A 7,130-nucleotide genomic window follows, 5' to 3' on the forward strand; every position below is an offset into this window, starting at 1 on the left:
TCTCAAGGTGCCCCGCTTTCTTGCAGTATTTGCAGATCGTAGCTTTATGTTTGCATTTGTCTGCGTAGTGGTCAGGATCCCCGCAACGATAACATCGTTTATTTCCAGCATTCTGCTTGTTCGACAGGCGACCAAAACTTTGACTGGAACTGGCTTGGCTCGATGACTGGAAACATTTTTTAGTTTTGTTTGCTCCATGCTCGATGTACTGAACCTCACTTTTTTACGTGAGTTGTGCATTTCATCGGTTCCACGATGAGTCATTTCCATTCCGAATGCGATCTCCTTTGCCTTTGTCAAGGTTAAGTCGCGCACTTCCAACAATCGAGACTGTATCACACGGTTCTGGATGCCAAAGACGAACTGGTTCCGCCAACCGACATTGTCACGTTGCAACCGGTTTTTTTGTATTGAAAAAGTGTTCTCTATAGTGCGGTCAAATCGTTCTCGATAGCAGAACTATAAAGAAAGTTTTTCCAACCGTGTGAAGGCGTGTATCATACATTTGGTTTCTGTATGCTACATCCCTTCTCAATTTCATTCGTTCTCTCCATTCTCCCTACAGCTCTTTCTCTCATTTGTCGATTCCGCACATGCTTACGCTCTTTATTTTACCTTCTTACTCGCACATACAAATTTACATACTCACACAATTCACACTACCGAAACCGGTGCGGAATACACAAGTACCCGTCTTGCCTGCCTTCTTTCCTCGTTCTTCTTCCTTTCATCCAGCGTTGTCTTCGTCGAATGGTGTTCACGCGTTAAAAATTCTTCCTGCTTGCCTCCCTCTCGCTGCTCCAACATGCTGCGCTAGTGAGCTGGAGGATCGTCCCTACCTTCCTGCCACTTCTCCTCTAACAGGCGCTAGCACGTTGGAGGATCGTTCCTGCCCCCTGCCGCTTCTCCGGCGCTAGCGCGTTGAATGGTCGTTCCTGCTTTCTTTACTCTCCTGTTCTGTTGTTTTCGGCACTCCTAGAGATAGAGGGAAATATTAACTATGTTGCCAACAGCTGTTCAATTTAACACCAAGCACAATACTTACCAACCAATTGAATATTGCTTCTATCGTGGTCCGTGCTCACTTCCGCGTGCGTGCGTGTGTTACGATTTCTTTAAAAAACGAAATTGATTTTATATCACAATTATCAATACAATTCAGTTGATGAAGATTGATATAACCCTTTATTGAAAAAACTGTACTTACCAAATAGTTTTTCCGTACTGTTTCACGAGAGAAAAAAAAACGGGCACGCATCGACGCGTCCTACCGCTTGCAAACTTGATTTTACACTACCACATTTTCATGTGAACGCGAAGGAGCGCCTTCCCCGTGTATTCCCCGATATATGCGATTTCTCTATACGCTTTTTTTCTAAATTTGACGGTTCTTTGAGTAAATTGTACTAATTTGAGACATTGAATGTCAAATGCAAAATAATTTCCTTTTGGTTGAGTATTAAAAACCATTTCAAAAGGTATAAAATTGTAATATTCAGTTGAAATCAGATCAAATAACTAATTTAGTGGCTAAAACCTACCACTTCATGCAAAATTATACGAAAATTAGCTATAATTTGACTGAAATCCTCGAAAATCGACTTACGCTAACATTCGAGATACGCTATTGCCTCCGGTCCGCATTAATATTGTATATCGGGGAGTACCTGTACAATGATACAAAGAGCGTGTTAACGCTAGGGTTATCACACAGCAGACTGTGTGATAACAACACAGCAGTCAGAGCGCCGTATACATACATACGCGTTATATAGATTTGAGGTGTGTGGTGCAAACCCACGACAAGAGCGCGGACTTACGACTGGAGAGAGGCCGCGTGTTTTTTGACAGATAAAAACATATAGATAGCGAAGAAATCAAGTGAATAAAAACGAGAATATAAAAACCGAGTAGGAGACACATTTAGTTACAGTTTTATTTAATAACCAGAAATTCCGAAAGCAGTATCCTGCGCAATCAGAGCGGATGAGAGGAGAACGCTTGCGTGAGAGATTGGTGTAGCAAGCGAAATTGGACAAGTCCCAGAAAAGCGAGACGCAAGAGTTTCTCTCCAGCGATGGAAAGGGATGAGCTAAATGAAACATGCGAATCGTTAATGCGACACAGCCAAGTCGCAAGCAATACAGACCACACACCCAGAAGAGCGAGGCAGAATGAAAAATTTTGTGAATGTTAGAATGAGAAAAATGATAGATACACATAAAAAATCGCGCGATAATGCCGTTGGGCAGAAAAGTGAGACGCAAGAGTTTCTCTCCAGCGATGGAAAGGGATGAGCTAAATGAAACATGCGAATCGTTAATGCGACACAGCCAAGTCGCAAGCAAATACAGACCAACACCCAGAAGAGCGAGGCAGAATGAAAAATTTTGTGAATGTTAGAATGAAAAAAATGATAGATATACATAAAAATGCCCGAAAAAGTGTGACGCAGTCTTGCGATACAAATCCCAGTATCGTCAACGTTTTCAACCCAAGCGGCATAGATTAAGCTTAAACGACTGGAAAATCTTATATCCATAGAAAAAAAATTAAAGTTCCATAGCTTCATAGTTTGCTCAATAAATAGCGATATTGCAACTCATCATTATATTGTTGTCCTTTTTTTAATTTTCTGAGCAAATATGTATATGAATGTCGTGTCGTCAGATACGTAGGTATCAACACCAATGACCATTACTCAAATCTCACTTGCTTCATTGCTGGTGGTTTCCATTGGAGTCTAGTATTTAAACATCGTATCGCGCCGTTCTAGCTCTAGCGATGCATAACTGCAATGCGAAAATTCAACAGTACAGAGGAAATTAGAAACATCTCCTCCAAGCAAGGAGCGCTCCACTGGTGGGGTATCCCACGAACAGATGGTGACATCACTTTTTGCTATTTTTAGAATGCATCAGTCGTTTGCCGTCTGCTAAACGAAGTCTTTCTATATTCCGTTTAGGTTGACAGCTTGAGTCGTTAAGAATCCGTTTAGTGGTCGTTTAGTGGATTTGTGGGCACTTGGATATTAGCCAAAATCTGATTGGCCATCTTGGATGGCATTTGACAGCAGAAAGCGCTTGAAAATTCATTATACCCTCAAACATTTACTGTTACTACCGGCATACATACTCTTCGTGTAAAATGTATGCACAGACCGATTTATCATTTTAGTCACAAATAACATTTCTAATTCCCTCTGTACTGTTGAATGGTTTCGCATTGCAGTTATGCATCGCTAGAACTAGAACGGCGATACGATTACGATACCTACGTATCTGACCACACGACCATTCATATAGATTTTTGCTCGAATTGTTAGAAGGTGGAGCTTTCGTTTTTTTCTCGTTATATATGGATATTGTAGTATCGTGATAAAGCACGTCTTGACTCCTCATAGCTCCACATGCGTTTGCTCTTTTATTGTTTATCCATCTTTCATCTGTCAAGCAACATAACAAGTTTTATATATACAACGTATCTATAAGGTTGCTATACTACAATCACTTTCCTTTTTTTATAGATAATGTATGTTCACTAACTAATGCAGCAGGGTCGGCAAAGTCCGGCCCGCGGGCCAAATGCGGCCCGCCGCAACATTCAATCCGGCCCGCGAAAGGTTTTGACTGATTTTGAAAGATGGGAACTGTTCGTATACAAATTACTGAATATCTTTTAGAATAACATTTTATACCATCGTATTCTTTCAACTTCAATTAAAGTACTATGGAATGACGGATCGATCTCCCGGCCCAGATAACCCAGTAATGTAGCCACTTGTACCTCTGTCTTCATTTTTAACTTCTTTTGGAACCTCAAAAAATAAACCTGGGCTCTCTTGCGATGCTTTGATTGTTGCCTAATAGTACCAAGATATTGGTGACCAAAACGCAGACACGTTCTTATGCGACGACATACTTGTGTACGCAGTCCATTTAAGACGCTACGGGGCGTCATTCGTTGATCGCGCACGCTTCTACGTTGGTTGGTTCACTTTTTGGTCATCATGGTAAGAGTTCGACTGGTAGAGGTGTCAAGGTGAGGTGACTGATAGAGGTTTTCAGTTGTCTCATGGATGCTACCATTCAAAGTGCAATTAATGTTTTGTTAGAGCGGGTGAAGATAATCCCATGATAAACCTATGAATTTGTCAATTGTGTTAAGGCAACCGTTATGTAATTTTAACATTGCTTCAACACGACAATAAGACTTTCGGGATGAAGGAAATCGCACACGAAATTCAATATTTATGAGATATACTAAAGCCTGGTTACAATAAATTTATTTAAAGTTTTGAATGCGACTTGGTTTTGATAAGAGAGCATTAGACTTTCACCAACGCAAAACATCCAATACAAAATTTTAAATATAGTGAAACAGCTCCATACATTTCACACGCGATATTTTTTTTATTTTGTTTTATTCGATTTTCTTAATTTGATACAAATCAGTTGGTTTCCCTTTAAACTATTTTAGGGATTTTTTGATCGTATTTGAAAGCAAAAACAAATAATTAAAAATCCCTGTTGTTTAACGAGAACGACGATTCCACACTGTTGCTGTTTACGAGTACAACAATTATCAAAGTGCTTTTTCATAAGGAATCTGTTATCAATTGATCTGACATGGCATTACTTATCCATAAAGCATTTTAAAAATTACTGAATCTATTTTTACTTCAATATTTTTTTTGCCGTTCAGACTGTGTATCATCCCCACAATATCTTGAATATTTTTTTTGCGGCGTGGGAGGATGGGGTCTTCAGGAAGCGATATTGATCCCTTTTGTTATGTTTTAACTGATCACATTTTTGGCCATTTATTGCCGATTCTCAATGATTAAACATTAGAATCAGTTTTTTAAAGTAGGTATCATTAATTTGGAACCATACTTGGATGATATAATTACAGAAAACCAACAATAATACCTAAAATGTTCTAAAAGATTAAAATGTAATAATTTAAGCGCAATAATAAAAAAAAACCGCATTCACCTGGCCCGCGGCACTCGATCATTTGGTTGACGTTGGGCCTTTGCCTCAAAAGTTTGCCGACGCCGCTACTAATGGATTTCTAACTGCTAAATAGTCGTTTAAGTATTTGGTTTTTGAATAGATCTTTTAGATCTTGTGGTCTCATTACTTGGCTTTATCGCAAAGACTTCTATCAGTTAATTTGCTTGTGGTATCTTTGCAGTAACATTCTTTTCTTTGTTATTTGGATCTACCATTTCGTTGTCTACTGATTCTGGCGCAAGGAGGTTACCTTCTTCTGTAGAAACTTTAAGCAAATGAAATACGTGATTCCGGTATTTCAAACCGGATTCTTTTGATGCTATTAACACATCTCCTCCTTTCCTTTCAATCACCTTAAAAATTTTGTCCCAAAGTTAGATGATAGTTTGTTGGTTTTACGCATTCGTTTGACCATAACTGCGTCACCCGGGATATACATTTTACCTTTGTGTTTGGCTTCCTTATCTCTGTGTACCACTTCTTCATGTCAACTATTGGATTAAATATAGATGGTAATTTATCTCTTATGTTATAATTAAAAAGCATCTCCGACGGTGTTTTCTTAACGACTGAATCAGGAGAAGATCGATACATTAGTAGTAGGTATTGTTAAGCTCTTCGATCCAATTTGCATTCATTGATTGAATGATGACAGTCGTTTAAAAGGGATCGGTTTTGTCTTTCGACTTCACCATTTTGTTGCAGCCAGTATGGGGTGGTACTGATCAATTAATGTTATTGGTGGTGCAAAACTGTAGGAACTCTTCGCTTGAGAACTGCGGCCCATTATCTGCAGTAATAGATAGAGGTAGTCCGAATCGTGCAAAAATTGAGTTTAACCGTCCTATAGTCTCTATAGAATCCGTCTTTTTATAATTTCCACTTCTATGTAGCGACTGAAATAATCCACTACTACTAACAACGAATGGTCTGCTATGAGAGGTCCTAGAAAGTCAATGGCAATTCTCTTCGCTTCATTGGTTCTGGAACGGGCGCTGCAGAGACCAGCATACATCCCCGGCAATTCCTGACGTATTGTTCTACCTGTGAGTCAAGTTTTGGCCACCATACTTTGGCCCTTAATCGCTGTTTCATAATGCTCATACCTGGGTGACCTTCATGGCTACATCCTTTCTCTTAATGAAGCAGGCATAATAATTCTGTTTCCTCGCAACAGTATGTTGTTAGCAAAGCATAGTTCAGTAGAAAATATTTTGAATGTCGAAGTATCTTCGGTCCATTCATTCTTTTCAATTCTCTGACGAACCGCTTGAATAGTTCCATCGGTTTCTGAAGCTTTTTCTATCTCTGTAGGTTTAGCGCTACTGGTGATGCATTGGAATAATCCATGCCACAACTGTTCAGAAAATTCATCAAATGATTTACCTTCTACGGTCTCTGTGATCGCAAGGCGTGAAAGTGGATCAGTAATACTGGATTTCTCTGGTCTATATATAACAGATGCTTTGTAATATTGCAGTCGTATTACCCATCTCTCGATTCTGGCACATGGTTTCGATTTTGTACTAAATATTTTTTCTAATGGTTTATGATCTGTTATAAGTTCAAATTGACGACCATATAGATAAAAATGGAAGCGTCCTACTGCCCAAACAAGCGCTAGGGCCTCTTTTTCAATTTGTGCATAGCGTTTTTCTGTATTAGATAGACTTTTGCTTGCGTATACAATTACTCTCGGATTTCCTTTGGAATCTATCTGTATTAATACCGCTCCTAACCCAACAGGACAACCAACTGTGTTCTATATGCAATATAAAAAACCTAGTGTTGATGGGCTTATCATAAACGATTTGAGTTTCTCAAACGCTGAATGATGCTCTGATTTCCATACAAATGTTTCCCTTTCAACTGTTAGTTGTCGTAATGAATGTGTAATGGTTGCTATATCAGGGATACATTTTCCAACATAATTTACTAAACCTTAAAAACTTCGAACTTCTTCTGCTGATTTGGTGCCCTGAAGTTTCGTATCGCATTTAGTTTATCTTTGTCTGGTTTTACTCCTTGTGCAGATATAACATACCCTAAAATTCTCATTTTTGATTCCCCGTAAACGCATTTATCTGCATTGAGCACCACGTTCCACACTTG

General features: G+C 39.1%; 1 long non-coding RNA gene across 1 annotated transcript; it reads right to left on the reverse strand.

The window, feature by feature from the left end:
* Positions 1–724: 724 nt before the first annotated feature.
* LOC121602890 lies at positions 725–1,244 on the reverse strand. The gene is made up of 3 exons (XR_006006529.1): positions 1,208–1,244; positions 1,046–1,113; positions 725–975 (listed from the first exon to the last, which is right to left on the reverse strand). It is a non-coding gene; the product is annotated as an uncharacterized LOC121602890 (long non-coding RNA).
* Between the last annotated feature and the right edge of the window lie 5,886 nt (positions 1,245–7,130).

Source organism: Anopheles merus, unplaced genomic scaffold (assembly GCF_017562075.2).
Source record: "Anopheles merus strain MAF unplaced genomic scaffold, AmerM5.1 LNR4000682, whole genome shotgun sequence".
NCBI lineage: Eukaryota > Metazoa > Arthropoda > Insecta > Diptera > Culicidae > Anopheles > Anopheles merus.